Consider the following 16,635-nt stretch of genomic DNA (forward strand, 5'->3'; position numbering starts at 1 on the left):
ACACAAATACACATGCTCTCCTGATGCTACACAAAAAATTCCAACTGCCACTTACAATAAATAAATAAATAAAAATACAGTAATGCTCTGTTGGAAATGTGAAATGTTGAGACAGAAAATGTTAGAAATTGCCCTGCTTTGCCTGCTGAGTAATGAACATGCTCTGCTTTCTGCCTCTTTCCCTCTTCTCACCGTCAGGATTTAAAATCATGAGGCAGACACAGACAGCTGGACAGAAAACAAACCAAATAAATCCCTGTTCAACATCCAGATTATTAATTGCTGTAAATTTACCTCATGGGACAGCAAGCTCCACACTGGCAAATCCTACAATGTTCCCATGCCAGTGTCGGGCCACATTTTGCCTTCCTATCCCACTGTCTGCAGAACCAAGCTCCACAGGAATGGTACACCTCCCACTCCCACACTGCACGTTCACATTCAGTGTCTCGTAAAGCCAGTTGTAAGCACCGAACACCTGATCGTGTGTGTGTGTGTGATGGCGGTTTCGCTCATTTCCCCTCTTTCTGTTACACCTTATGGCCTGGACAGAGCATAGAGACATTCATACAAACATACAGCCTCGCACACGCACACACATTTAATCCATCCTCCACTTGCCCTATATACAGTAATTAAATGAATTTATCTGCACGCAGATAAAAGCATTCTATAAGAATTGAGGATGCTCTGGAGAGATGATGAGTCAAATTGCAAGCACAGATAGCAGCGTCCGCTGGCACAGAGCTAACAGGGTGGAGGAGGGGACTGGACAGGCTGCTTGCTTGCTTTGGTGCATTTTATGGGAAAATACAGTCTGCCTCAGCAGCAGAACGGCTTCAGTGAAATATCATCTTCCTGTCTCAAAGCAAGCCAAAATAGCGAAATAGGAAGCGTTGTGAGAGTGGCGAGGCTTACCGTGTTCACAAGCCAGCATCCATTTACAAAGGATACTGCAGACAAGCCCTTGCAGGGTGAGAAAGGCTCTGTACAAGCCACCTTTAGTCCTGCTGCTCCATCTTCATGCCTTCCTCATGTTCACAGGGTGAAACATTCACATATACATCTCTCTCTTCCCGCGGCCCTCTTTCTCTCTCTCTCTCTCGCTCTCATTAACGTCTGTGTTCTATATCCTCTCTTGTTTGCTTCAAGGCAGTTGAGACACTGCAGCGATGGGGGTGGAGGGTGTGTATATGCGTGTGTTTGAGTGTGTCAGAGACGGAGAGGCAGCGAGAGGGAGCGCAGGGCAGAAATGGAGGGAGGAGTCAGCAGGGATAGAGAGAGAAGGGGGAAATGGTCAGGATTAAATCATGAGAGTAACAGAGAGAGAGAGCGAGAGAGAGAGAGAAAGAGAGAGAAAGCAGGCTTTGATGGGGGAGCCACAGCATCCTTGCTTTATGCTAGAAAAACACACATTGGTATTTAAGCAATCCTGAAGGTTAGATTATAAGTATATATGGCAAGTAGATCTGCCCCTTAAAGAGCTGTCTCCTTGTTGACAGTGCAGCAGCAGGATTGGTTGTGATTTCATTGATGACTGAAAAAAACATACAAGATAGGGAGAGAGGGAGGTGGAGGAGGGAACGGGACAGAAGAAGAGAGGAAGGGAGGGGAGAAATGACGACAAAGGAATGGGAGGGGGATTGGACGATGGTGTAATGTGCTGTTTCCGTGCCAACTGTTTCTGTGACAGTGTGACCACTTCCTTTAATGCTATTGGCTATAACAAAGAACTGATAGAGGCTTGGGCAAATGAGGCAGCGTGTCATGCGGGGTGTGAATGGGTTGTTCTTTTCCTGTGTTTCTTCCTCTTTTCGTTTATCTCTGAGAACGACAATAAAACAAATGTGTTTGACTAGACTGCGGCCACGGAGAACACACGCAAGTCTACCCCTAGAGACGTAACGATTGCACCGCTGGAGTGTGATTGCTTTGTCATTACGAATGCCGCTAGTGTGTGAAGAGACTCCCCTTATATTACTAACGCACAGATTCACACAGACACGCACACACCCAAATCAGACCGATCAACAAGAAAGAAATCCCCCAGATCAGGTTGCTCAGGGTGTGTAGTGTAATGCAATTGCCTGGACACCAACCCTGGTGTCATGAACAATGAGATAATTAATCGGCTATAGGCCAGAGCAAGTGCACATCTGGTGCGGGTGAACAACTTTGCCTCTCGCCAACCTTTCATCTGGGCCTTTTAATCCAGGCCGGCAGGCACGTGTTGTGCTGCTCCCATTCTTTCTCTCTGTCACTTTCCCCCTCGTCTCTCCTTATCCTTATTACCCCATTCAACGTCTACCAATATTTACTTTAAACACCCTGCTCCTTCCTCTTTAGCAGCTGTCAGGTTACGGCAGAAATCTTCCAAATCTCGGTTTCTGTGCAGAGGGAACTGTTTTCTGATAGATGAGTGACTGAAACTAAAAACATGGGTATAATAGCACACTCTAAGTCAGGTACACACAACCACAAGCGCCCACAGTGGGGAGCCCCTATCCGTATCATCGATTCAACAGGACAAGACTGCATTGAGGCTTCACTGGTGCACAGAGGACGGCACGGACACAACCTGCCTGTTCAGATAAGACGTTTTGGCTTTATACTCAGTCAGTGTTTTCACTTAGGCTTAGTAGCTGTTGTTGACATTTCACCTTCAAATGTCAAGCCAGTGATGACATACCTGTTGAAGAAGAGGAGATAAAGCTCCAGGTGTGACGGAAACATTTGCGTCAGGCATGTTTTGATGTATATGAATACAAAAACGTTCACACTCACACACACACACACAAATGATATGCACCGTTGCCACCATTTTTTCCCTCTGGTTCACATAACATCTTGACTCGTTTAAGTAAACACCTCGCTGATCTTATTTTGGTCTCCCCTTGTTGTACAAGCCGCTGTGCACTGAAGAGCACCAGTGTTTGGCGGCACACAGTCTCATACTGTGTTTTTTCATAACTGTTAACAACCAAGCCTCACGATTAACACACTGCTGTTCAGGCTACATTAAGTCTGGAGATAATCGTTTGGATGTAATGTTCATATAATTAAATGATAATGGCTTTCATCCTATATTTTCTTAATTAAAAAAAAAAGAATAAAAAAATATCACTGCTTTCATCTTTTTGCTGCTTTTAGACTCAAAACCGTTCTTTTTCTTCTTAAAGGGAGCGTGTTTTGCTTTTCCATTTATATCGTCACAGTGGTGGACTGTCATACTAAACATGGCAAAAGGTTTAAAATAAAGAGGTTAAAAGGCTATTAGCCAAAAAGTTCAGACTGCTCTAGACTCTATAGCAGCGGTCCCCAACCTTTTTTGCGCCACAGACCGGTTTATGTCCAACAATATTTTCACAGACCGGCCTTTAAGGTGTCGTGGATAAAAACAACAAAATAAAACCAGTACCAAAAAAAAGAAAATGTATTCATAACACATGGGAAAAGACCAAGTTAACGATTAAAAAACAACGATAAAAAACCTGAAAACCATCAATTTCACACCCGAGCTTCAACTCTCGCGGCCCGGTACCAAACGACTCCGGTCCGCAGCCCAGGGGTTGGGGACTGCTGTTCTATATGGTCGTCTCGGGCACATGGCTGACATGTGGCACACGGGAGGGTGGCCTTTAGGGGAGAGCAGGTCAAACAGCTTGTTTCAGACACCAGATGAAGAGCCACTATAAAATAAATGAGGATTTATTTTTGAACCGTGAATCATCAAAAGTTAACAGTAATAACAAATAAAAAATAAGGAGCTGCTATGGAGCATAAGGGCTTCACTTTAAGTAAGATTTAACATGCCCATGGAGATATTTCTGCAACAGCTAGTGTGTGCATGGCTACTGCAGAGTACAAGATCTTAAAAAGAAAGAGCATCTTAAAAGGAAATAGTTCACTTAAAGTAGTATGTAGCACTAATAGTGGCCCAAAATAAAAATATAAGTGAACTTAACAGATGAGTGATGGTCAAAAAGTGTTAAAAACGAAGAAAATTGCCACCCTGAAATATAGGAAGCTGAATCATACTGCTAAGAGAAAATGGTTAAAAAATAGTTCAAACTGACACATTTAATCTTTGATGAAGTTAGGTAAGTCCAGTAAGGCTAAACTTGCTATAATGTCTTTTAAATCCTAAAAATAAGTTTTGCAGAAAGATCCTTTTATATTTTTATGTTTGCTTTATTATTACTGTGTACAATCATTGGTTTTATGTTTTATAAAACTTCAGCATTCCTCCATCCCTTTCACTCTCCATATTCCTTTTTGTCTCTCCCAGATTGTCTCTGTGCCTCTCACAGCTTCCTGTCTCCCTAATCCTTAATCCTGTGGAAATCGGTCAGGCAGAATGAGCCAGCTTTGATCAGGCTCTCATATCAGGCGTGCTAACAGTGTAAGCGCACCCGGATCCCACAGAACCCTGGAGCCCAGGGGGAGAACTTCAAACAGGCGTTCACCCCTGACTCTGCCTGAGAGGAAGGTGAAAGCGAGGCAGCAGAGATCCTGTCTCGAGAGACTGTGAAAGAAGCTGTCTCTTTCTATAAATTTAGCAAACATTTACATACGGACGTGTCACCATCCAGCTGTAATGACACACTTTCTTTCCTGTGTGAACTAAACTTGCTGTGGGAACAGAGATCAGTACAGGGTGTAAAGCAGAGATGTAAAAGTCGCTTTTGTGAGCAGTGTCTCTGACACCAAGCATAGAGTCTGTGTCACTGGTGTTCCTGTGTTGTGATTTATGGCTGAGGATTGTAATATTTATCCTCAGCCTTATCATAAAACGACTAATGGACAACCTTTTAAGCTTAGGCTTCTTTAAATGGTTGTACAGAGCACCAAAAAAAAGTCCAAAACAAACATGGCACATATGCCATATTCATTTGGTAATTCGGAATGAATCCCATGAGGTACACAAGTTATGAAAATGACATCATCCTTTCAATCATTCATTCTCTTCAGACTTTGTGCACAGGGGCAGGTATTCTAAGTGGAGAGGTTATCGTACATTGCTAGATAGTGATCACATAAAAAAAAAAAAATGAATCACAGAGGCCAGCCTTGTAAAACCAACAGACAGGGTACATAAAGGATTTCCTTTCTCACAACCACATGACCTGGAGGTTTGTGCTCTCTGCAGATGTACAACAATACTGACAGTGTACTCAGACTCTCTGTTTAATCAGTTCAGAAGTATAATCAGGTGCTTTAAATCAGCCAGAGAAATGAAGCATTTAGCAGGGCCAGCGTGAGCGCAAGATGTGCACCATCTGATCTGTGATATGTGACTACCTGCTGCTGTAATAATTTTTCCTCCTTTTCTCCTTTTGAAAACATCACTTTTGGCAATACTGGACTTTAAAAACTTAGTTTCAGCAAACATGGCCTATATAAACTGAATTTTATCTGATAATAACAGCAAATAACAAACAATGAGAAAAAATAGAAAGCCCTGCATTTACATGATCTTCCAAGTGTTGCGCTCTGGTGTGGCATCTAGCTTGGTTTTACTGTAAATGCTGACACCTAGTGGCCAAGCATGTACATAACATATAGTTAAGAGGAAACAGTTTGGATGTACCAGCTGTGGTGAGCCCTGGTGAATAAGGGAGCAGCTGAAAGTTTCTTCTCCTTCTTTTTGTTTCACCACATAATTATATATCCAAAAGCATTGTCATAGATGCAACTTCACCTGCAACCTCAATCAGGTACAAATGTTTTCAATTAAAAACATTAAAATATACACATGCAGCCTATTATCATTGTTGTAGTGTGTGTTTCTCTCTGTGTGAAGACATATTATGACAATGTAATCCATCATATTTATTGTGTGAAAAAGTCCATTGTCGCTGATAAGTAATTCTGGTTCAGCTATATTTTGATACTTTTCCACTATTTTTAAACCTTGCCCAAGGTCCTCATTTCATTTTTTGCAATATTTATCTATAGACATAAAAACACACATTAGACAAGATGTGTCACCTCTGAGCTCATGTGTGCCAATTACGGGAAACGGTTCAATATTTGTAATTATGTACTTTATAATTTCTTTTTTTTTTTTTTTTTTTTTTTTTTGGAACTATCAGATGAGGATTTATTTATTTATTTATTTATTTATATTTTTATTGAGAGACAAGTGTACAGTAGTTTACAATGACAACACAATCTGTTCCCCTCACATATTTTTTAGTTTTTCTTACATGAACAGACACAATAACACACACACAGGCACATCTACACACACGCTTAAGTAAACAAACAAAACAAAACCTAATAAGAAACCCAAAACAAACACAAACCCCAAAAGGGGGAAAAAAAAAAAAAAAAAAAAAAAAAAAAAAAAAAGGGGGGGGGGGGGGGAGAGACATGATATTAATCAGCTGGTAGAGCGTTTAATGACTTGCAATAGTCCACGAAGGGGCCCCAGATAGAATAAAATTCTCTGTATTTGCCCTTCGCCACAAGGCCTATCTTTTGCAATTTAAGAGATGACATCACATCTCTAAACCAAAAAGAAACTGAAGGTGGCTTTGAAGATTTCCAAAGGAGTAAGATGCAACGTCTAGCCAAAAGTGATGTAAAGGCTAATATTTTGAAGTGTGTAGGGTCGGTTAGACCAGTGTTGACTGGAAGCCCAAAAACAGCTAGAAAAGGGTCCATGCAGATTTGGGTCCCAAGAGCTTTGGAAAGAATAACTGAATACTGACTCCAGAAGCCATGGAGTCTTGGGCACAGAAAGAACATATGGCCTAGGTCACATGGGGTGGCATGACATCTCTCACACTGATCCATCACTTGTGGGTAAATCTCAGACAGACGAGACTTTGAATAGTAAACCCTGTACAACACCTTGAACTGGATGAGTTGTAACCTGGCACAGGACGTACTATAACGGACATTGGATACTGCTTTCTCCCATTGCTGATCCGAAAAAATTATTCCTAACTCCTGCTCCCAAGCCCCCCTAATTTTAGCAACGGAATGGACATTTAAATCCATAAGTTGTTTATATATTAAAGATATAATTGACTTCTTATTGGGTTTAAGGGATAAGAATTCCTCCCACGGTTGGACATTTGGGAGAAGAGGGTAGGAATAGATTGGTAGCCGGAAGATTTGTTTCTGAACACAGGTCTAAAAAAGTTAAGAAAGTGCCATCTTTATAGAGATCCTTAAATGTATTAATACCATGACGCTTCCACTGTACATAGGTACCATCAATGAGGCCAGGAGTAAACAGATGGTTCTGCGTGATGGGCATGTGTACTGACGCAGAGATGTACTTAAAATGACTCCTGAATTGTGACCAGACCCTTAGACTAGACTGTACCACGGGATTTTGGGTGAAATGAGAAGGCTTAAGTGGTAGTGGAGAGAATAATAAAGCTTCTAAGGATGAGGAAGTGCACAACAGGCGTTCCAGTTTGCACCACAGCAGGTCTTGAGATTCAAGCCAATGGGTCAATTTGTGAACATGAGAGGACCAATAGTAAAATAAAAAGTTAGGCAAGGCAAGACCACCATCAAATGTCAGTCTCTGTAATAATGATTTCCTCACCCTGGGGTGTTTCCCTCCCCACAAAAACGATGTAACTAGCTGGTCTAACTTCTTGAAAAAAGCTTTAGGTAAAAATATAGGAATACTCTGAAACAGAAATAACAATCGAGGCAAAATGTTCATCTTTACAGCATTGATCCGACCAATTAGGGACAAAGGTAGCGATTTCCATCTCTGAAAATCTGATTGAATTTGAGTCATTAAAGGGGAGAAATTGGAAGAGTATAGAGAAGACAAAGTACGAGTCATGTTAACTCCCAAATATTTAAAGCCAGCAGGGCTAAGTCTAAAAGGAATGTCAGATTGTTTAAGTGTAAGACTTAAAGAATTTATGGGGAAACATTCACTTTTAAGAAGATTTATTTTGTAACCTGACAGAGAGCCGAACTTGTTTAGTAGAGACACAATCGATGGTATGCTAGATAAGGGATCAGAAACATATAGAAGCAGGTCATCTGCATATAAAGACAATTTTACGTCAAGGCCTGACCGGGAAATACCACGAAAATGAGGAAGGGCCTTCAAAGCTACAGATAGGGGTTCAATTACAATAGCAAAAAGTAGGGGGGACAGGGGGCAACCCTGTCTCGTCCCGCGTGACAATGAGAAGTAGCCAGAGGAAACACCATTTGTATAGACACTGGCTTGGGGTGCCCTGTACAACAGTCGAATCCATGAAATGAATCTGTCCTTGAAACCAAATCTTTGCAAGACCGCAAAGAGAAAGCTCCACTCTACACGATCGAAAGCTTTCTCAGCATCAAGTGAGATAACTACTTCTGGATTAATGGTTGAGTGTTGGGAAAGAATGACATTCAAAAGCGTGCGGACATTAAAGAACAGCTGGCGGCCTTCAATAAAGCCATTCTGTTCATCTGAAATAATAGTAGGAAGAACCTTTTCAAGGCGAATTGCTAAAATTTTAGCCAAGACTTTAACATCAACATTCAGCAGTGAAATAGGCCTATACGAGGTGCAAGACGTAGGATCCTTACCCTTCTTTAAGAGAACAGTAATTAGTGCTTGAGACAATGTAGGGGGCAATAGACCACGTTCAAAAGATTCATTATACACTGAAAGAAGTAGTGGGGCTAACTTGTCTATAAAAGTTTTTAAAAATTCAACTGAAAACCCGTCAGGTCCTGGTGCCTTACCATTGTGCATGGTCTTGATTGCATGCACAATTTCATCCAGCCTAAGAGGGGCATCTAATTGTTCAGCTATAACAGGATCGACAGTGGGCATTGTAAGACCGTTAAAAAAAGAATCCATCTCTGAGGCGTCAGCAGCAGATTCAGATTCATATAGGGAGGAATAGTACGTCTTAAACACCTCGCTTACTTCCTTTGAATCAGAGACCGAGTTGCCTGCCGCATCTTTAATTTGGGAAATTAATCGAGACGAGGCCTGACGTTTTAACTGATGGGCCAAAAGCCTTCTGGGCTTATCACCATATTCATAATAAGTCGCACGCGCACGAAGTAAAAGACGTTCAGCATCTGCCGTAGAAAGTAAATCAAATTCAGTCTGCAAGTCAAGTCGTCTTTTATGCAAATCGGGAGTGGGACTGTCAACAACCTGTCTATCTATGTCACAAATTTGTGTAGTCAAAGTTTGAAGTTTGGCTTTGTGGCTTTTAGTGGAATGGGCAGAGAAAGAAATTATTTGCCCACGCACATATGCCTTAAGAGATTCCCAAAGCAATGACCTCGTAACAGTATTGCTGTCGTTAAACACCATAAATTCATCAATTGCGGATTTGATAAAGGTAACAAACCCCTCATCCGAAAGCAACAAAGAGTTAAATCTCCAGGGTGAGGAAAAAGAGGACTGGGCTACGAGCTTGATGTCAACGCTAAGTGGTGCGTGATCGGAAATGACAATAGGATGATATGTAGATGACAGTACTTTTGGAATAAGGGAACCGTCCACAAAAAAATAATCAATCCGCGAAAAGGACTGATGTACCTGAGAAAAGAAAGAGTACGCTCTGGCAGTAGGGTTAGAAAACCTCCAGGGATCTACAAAACCATTCTGAAACATAAACTCAGAAATAGACTTGGACATAGAGGATTGGGTCAGGGTCCGAGGATTCGAACGATCTAAGGCAGGATCAATAACACAGTTTAGGTCACCACCCAATATCAAAAGATGAGTATCAAGGGAAGGGAGACTACTCAAAAGTGCATCTGTAAAACCTGGATTATCAAAATTTGGCGCATACACATTGACTAAGAGGACGGGTACATTGTACATGGTGCCTACAACAACCAAATACCTCCCGTTTTTGTCAGCTTTAATCTCAGAGGCTGTAAACTGTACCCTTCTGTTTATTAAGATCGCCACCCCCCTGGCTTTTGAATTAAACATTGAATGGAAAGTATGACCCACCCATGGGCACCTGAGCCTAAGATGATCCCGATCTCGCAAATGGGTCTCTTGCAAAAACATTACATCACTCTTTAAACGTTTAAGATGCGTAAATATTTTAGATCGTTTAATTGGGCTATTCATACCTTTGACATTCCAAGTTAAAAATCTAATACCACTATTGCCTAAGGACTGACCTGAAGTGCTGATCATTGCAGAAAGACAAAAGAGAAAATACTTATTTCTTCACCCCCAAAGAAAGAACAAGTGGGAAAAACACACTCACACAAACACACAACGCAAACCCACAACAACAAAAGTACAGCTTCAGAATAAAAATAATAATAACACGTCAAACGCACCCACCCGCCTCCCCCCTGCACAGCAAAAGCCCCCATCCCCAAACGACGGAGACGGCAGTGCACGCTCCCACCCGGAGCAATCTGAACAAAAACGCTCCCGACTACGAAACGAACCGTGTCAAACCAAAGCTCCAACAGAGTCTTTTCTCAATAAATTAAAAGGCACAAATAAAATAAAAATAACCCAATTATATTTTACTATTAGACTGGTAAAACAAAACAAGTGTTTGGCAGAGTAACAAACTTAGCTTACCACAATGATGTTTGGATTAGGATCATACGCTATTTCAAACAGACAAACATTGTCCTGCTATATCTTTTATCTTGTGGTTATTGTCTTAATATATTCCTTGGCCTCATCTGGCGAGACGAAGTCGCGCTGCATTCCTTGATAAGTGATCCGTAGTCTTGCCGGATAGAGGATCCCAAATCGGACTCCCTGGATGTCGCGAAGCTGGCGACGGACCTCATTGAAAGCCGCACGGGCCCGCGCTGTCTTAGCGGTGTGGTCGGGGAACACAGAAATGGTCATATTATTTATCTGCACTCTCTGCAGCTCCCTGGCCTTCTGGAGAATCCTAGCACAGTCCGCGTAATAGTGCAGCCTCACAACCACAGCACGGGGACGTTCACCGGTGTTAGGTTTGGGGGCCAAAGTTCGGTGGGCTCTGTCTACAAGCGGCTCCTTCCCAAGCTGAAATGCCTCCATCAACAGCACGGACACATCTGTAGCGGACAGGACGTTCTCCTCTGGCACACCAACAATGCGTATATTATTGCGGCGAGACCTGGACTCCAAATCCTTGCATTTATTCTCCAATTTGGCCAACTCCTTTGACATCGCATCAACTTTGGCTTGGAGGTGGACAATATCATCTGTACATGTGGAGAGAGACTGCTCCATCCCCGTAACCGTGCTCCTGAGGCCAGCGAATTCCTGCCGCATGGTAGTTATATCTGAGGAAAGGTCCGTTTTTAGTTGCTGTATGTCGGACCTGATAGACGTGAGATTCTCCGCAAACGCTGCCGTCAGTTCCTTTTTAAACAGTGATGAAATTTCTTCACGAAGTTCAGAGAGGAGTTCAGCCTTCGTGAATTTTTCCGTATCGACGAGCGGCGTGTCGGGTGACCCAGGCCGTGGCGAAGTTTTACCACGAGGCGGGGATGCAGTGTTAGCAGCAGGCCGCAAGTTCGGCTGAGAGGTGCTTGCGCTCTTATTAACCTTACGCGACATTGTAAACACAAAAGGCAAAAACAGTCTTGTCTCGGAACTATACAAAAAGAAAAAACCCGTCAAAATGTGCCTGGAAATGCTAGATAATAACTAGACTCTGCAGGAGCTACGCTCGGTGCGACCTACGCCATAATCACATAAACCGGAAGTCCTTATAATTTCTTTTAACAAAGTTAGCTTTTACCAAATACATAATTCCCATTTTTATGTCATTTGTAGGCATAATTTGCACTTCTTGTTTCATATTTTCACATTTCATTATATCTGGAAGATTTTTCTTGTGGTGTTTGATTAAGTGCTGTTATTCTTAAGCTTCTGACCAAATAAAATTATTTTAGGGAGAAACTGGTATTTTAATGACTTTCAAACACCACTTCAACCATCTGTTTCACCCAAAAGATCTCCCCATTTTATCCTCATTCTACCCGTTGTTTAGAAAAGATTAACTTAAGATTCCTACATAGTATTCATTTTTTTAATTAAACATTCTGCATGTGCTTTCTGTTTACTTTTGGGATAATTCTGCAAGGCCAAACGCGCTCATGCACCAGTGGATGCACTGATGGACATTTGCCTATAGACACTTTGACATGTGGATTGAAAGAACCAGGGATTGAACCTGTGACCTTCTGTCTGGAGCTACGGGGACAAACTTTTTATGTAAACATTGAAGTGCTTCATCGTGTATGCACACCACTGGGCTATGGTGCATTTCTACATATGCCCGATGTATCTGCCATTCCCCTGTTGGTGTTCTTCCTTCGTTATTGGAATAATGTTGGTCCAGGATCAAAATTGCAGCTACTCAATCACACTGTTGTGACGTCATAGCTTTATAATGTGTGGAGGGGGGCGGAGAAAGAAAAATGACTTTTTTATAAATTAACCTGTCTTTTAGAACAAACAGTAAGCACTTTTTTGTGTTTTTCCTTTATTAATTTATACAATATAATAAACATATTATCCAGTTAGATTTGCCGTTAGCTAAATTTAGGTCGCGTTCGTCTGCTAACTTCTTGGCTAATGCTAACTGACTGCTCAGACAACACCAACGCAGGGATATCAGTTCAGGCCATGTAACCACTGACATTAGTCAATTGTAATCCCACAATCAAATGTTAGACTGCATAATCAGCTCATAGATCCATATGTTCATGTCCACCTGTCACCGTGTGGACAAAAATTTTCATTACTACTTGGCAGCTTTTTAAAATGTTTTTTAAAGGCTAAGAAACGTCAAAGATAACAGGATTATGTCTTGGAGTAGCACTTTTTTCAGTAGGTTTTTTTCTTTTAGATATTTTATCACTTATTCATCTGTTACTTTGGTCCTGGTTAAGCTGTAAAAAGTTTTCTGCCATCCAAGATCTTATATCCAAGATACAGTTAAAAAGGGCATCCATTGGTCTGGTGTCATCAGGAGACACGGAGATGTACAGCTGCGTGTCATCAGCGTAACTGTGGAAGTTCACTCCATGCCTCCTGATGACACTGCCGAGAGGCAACATATACAAATTAAAAAGTACAGGGCCTAAAACCGACCCTTGAGGCACACCACATGTCATTCTATGGATCTTAGAGGAGCATGTATCCATACTCACCATAAAAGTTCTGTCAGAGAGATAGGAAGTGAACCAGTTATGTACAGCACCAGAGAGGCCCACCATGTGTTTCAGTCTGTTTAAAAGAATAGCGTGGTCTACTGTATCAAAGGCTGCGTTTAGATCCAGTAGCACCAGGACTGAGAGCTTTTGGGCGTCCCAGTTACATCTAAGATCATTTAAAACCTTTAGGAGAGCAGTCTCTGTGCTGTGGTTCACCCTAAATCCAGACTGGAATATCTCCAGGATCTGTCTATCATTGAGAAAATCAGTAATCTGAGTAAAAACAAGTTTTTCTAAGACTTTACTTAAAAATGGTAAGTTGGATACAGGTCTGTAGTTATTAAAATCATTACAATCCAAATTGCTCTTCTTCAGAAGGGGCCTCACCACCGCCGTTTTAAAGGCAGCAGGGAAGACACCCAACTGAAGAGAGCAATTCATCATGTATAAAAGCTCAGCCTCAAAAAATCCATAGTCATAGGTTGTTGTTTTTTTGTCTTCACTATGTTTCATAGTCACTCAGTGTTCATGGTTTCCTCATAGTTTTTTCACTGAGTTTCATAGTCTTTTAGTTACACGGTGTTCACAGTCCTCTTTGTTTTAAGTTTCATGCTTTGTCTAGCTTTATTTAGCTGACAACGCCTCTCTCTCTGCATCTGCATCTGGGTCCTGAAGTCAAAACACTCCGGCGCACCTCGTTGTTACAGTACCAGGGTTTAAGCCCATTATCATAGTGTTTGATTTTTTTTTTTTAAACATTCCTTATTATTAGTAGTAGTAGTAGTATTAGTAGTAGTAGTAGTAGTAGTAGTATTGCCTCCACAAAAAAGATTGCATGCGTGTTTTTCTGTCTAAAACATGATAGTTCAAAACGTTTTGAATTAATTCTGATAAAACTTTGTAGGGGTGTAGAGTGGGGTTAAAATTGGGCTTACATCCACCAACATCCACCAAGGTCTTCAAAGTTAACATAAAAATTTATTGGTCAAAAATTGACAAAAAGCCTTATAACCTAGCTTAACTATGATTCTTACAGATGTGGTACACACTGTCAACATATACAGAGCACTGTATAAAGATTTCAAACCAACTGTCACATTGACCAACTGTTACATTGACCTTTGACCTCTCATTCAAGGTTAATAAATTGATCTGAATGGCATAGTAATGCTAATATAGATCTATTTAAAACTGCCACTGTTTGTATTAACAACATATAGGAATACAGGGCATGATGTATGGCAATTTTAAATAAAAGATTACTTTGGACCTCTGACCTCTTCTTCCAGGTCAAATAAGGTCACATTTCTTTAAAACTATCCTTCAAACTCTGCTGTCTTTGTTTGTTTGTTTTGGTAACTTTTAACAAACGATATGGGTGAATGGGGATTTTTTTTAATATACCATCATAGTTTGGATCCAAATATCATGTCATATTTGACCTCTGACCTCACTTTTACTTTTCACGTCTGCCTTTCTTTTAAGTTGACCTTAAAGGTGTTATTTTTTTAAAGAAAATGGTTTTTGTTGTTGTGACTTGGGAAAAAGTAATTTGCAAAGTAACTGCATAAAAGGGTGTGCTGTGCATGATACTTTTATAATAAATTAATGTAACTGATCTAAAAACTGTGATAATGTTTAGACACAGTATATATGAATAAATCCCTACACTCTAACTAGACTTCACTGTCTGATTACATTCACAGGGGTAAATCTGCAGTGTTATATGCATTATTATTACTAAACAGAGTGTTTTATGTTTCAGGGAGATGAGGTTATCAGATGCTGATTCTGAGAGATGAGCTTCTTATTTATAGAAACAGAGAGAAAATAAAAAGCCTTTTTCCTCTTTAACAGTTTCTCTTTTTCTCCTAATGCGGCACGTCAGCTGTGTTACTTTGTCTGTCAAAATGTACGTTTTGTGTCATAAATCTTTTAAATGTTGGCTGAAGTGCAATAAAAATATTCAACTACATTAGTGTAGAGGCAAGTCTCACGTAAGGACCTTGAATAAGCCTAAATTCAGTGTAATGTGGATTTATGTTGCAAAGGTTATTCATCCTTGGAGATATCCCTCGTAGTGAGTAAAACAGAGCTGTTAAACTTCATCACTATAGTAAAGATATTTTATTTACCCCTTTCCTTGCTTGTCCATGGCTCAGGTCCCTTACCTCACTTCCTGTCTTTGTTTTCCCATCGCTGATTGGCTCCTGTTTTTTCTGCGTTCCTTAATTGACTCACCTGGTACACATAAGACGACTGCACTTCCTTGCGCTCTCACATGGCGCAGCGGCGAAGGGGAGCTTATTTTGGTCTTCTCTTGAGTTTACTGAATAAATTTTTCTTCAAGTTAATGTCTAACCTTCTAAAAACAAAATGAACCTTAAACACTGGAGAATCATTGACATCTGTATTCTTTACAGCAGTCCTTTCATTTGAACCCCCTAATTAAAATGGTACTTTGAGCTGGAGTCATGTTACTGTCATTCACAGGGAACAACTGAAACCCTCAGATGTTCCGGTCACGAAAGTCAACACTTTGCTTTCCTGCAAGATGATAACGTTTGGTATCCTGGAGCTAAAGGTGCTGGATGTGAAACAGGAAGCCAAACAGTATGTCAGCATGTTGACACAGACACACAATGGCTGCAGGATAATAAACAAGACTAGCAAAGCCAACAAGATCCAGACCCTGATCCTCTGCTTGCTAATTATTATATTTATGAAGGAACTTTAAGCGATAATAAAGGAAGCTGGTTTATGATTAACTCATCCACTCCCCATTCTCAATGATTCTTCAGATATCCAAATCTGGATCTGGAGATATCAAACCCTCTGTATGTAAATAACCAGCAGTTTCCCAAATACAAAGGCAACCTGAACAGTACCTGGTAATTAAACCACCAACCTTTCAGTCAAGTTCTTGTCCGCCGCAGGTTAGCCATCACCCTACATCTGTTTCCTCTGCCATGTCCCAGTTACAATGATTTGTCAGTTCTCGATGCTTCAGCTAGTTTACTATACCAATCCTCGCTGCACAAGATGATGAGATACCTTCTAGTTTTCTTGCATCACTATTACAGGGTCCCCTACTGAGTTGTTGTGATCAGCTTTCAAATTCTCTAGTTGCAGGCTCCACTCAGCCTCTTATTTCCATTTCCTCTGGGCAGAGGCAGTGTTCTACTTTAAGGCCATAATCATCTACATCTCATGCCTTGCAAAGGCAGCCAGTACTACGACCACTTACTAGTAGAGCACGTGCATACCAGCTTGAGCGCCCTTCATTCACCACACTTTACTAAAGATGAAATGCAGTGCGGGATATTGCAGATGGCACTAAGTAACTTACTTGACCCTAATGAGACAGTACTTTAAATATAAAGCTAAGTGACTAGCCCTTGCCTTTTATATTCATCATCATCATCATCATCAACTTTATTTATAAAGCACTTTAAAACAACCACAGCTGACACAAAGTGCTGTACATTGGAACTGTAA

The 16,635-nt window shown here is 40.9% G+C and overlaps 1 protein-coding gene across 1 annotated transcript in view; it reads right to left on the bottom strand.

Annotated features, from left to right (window-relative positions):
- Window positions 1-1,220, bottom strand: part of gnaz (guanine nucleotide binding protein (G protein), alpha z polypeptide) — a 33,022-nt gene extending 31,802 nt beyond the window's left edge. Inside the window, exon 1 of the mRNA XM_085279421.1 lies at window positions 919-1,220. The gene's annotated coding sequence lies outside the window, so the exon portion shown is untranslated. The remainder of the gene's footprint in view (window positions 1-918) is intronic.
- Between the last annotated feature and the right edge of the window lie 15,415 nt (window positions 1,221-16,635).

This window comes from Mchenga conophoros, linkage group LG7 (genome assembly GCF_057382185.1).
Source record: "Mchenga conophoros isolate Kocher_MC1m ecotype Shallow Benthic linkage group LG7, M_conophoros_male_GT1.1, whole genome shotgun sequence".
Taxonomy (NCBI): domain Eukaryota; kingdom Metazoa; phylum Chordata; class Actinopteri; order Cichliformes; family Cichlidae; genus Mchenga; species Mchenga conophoros.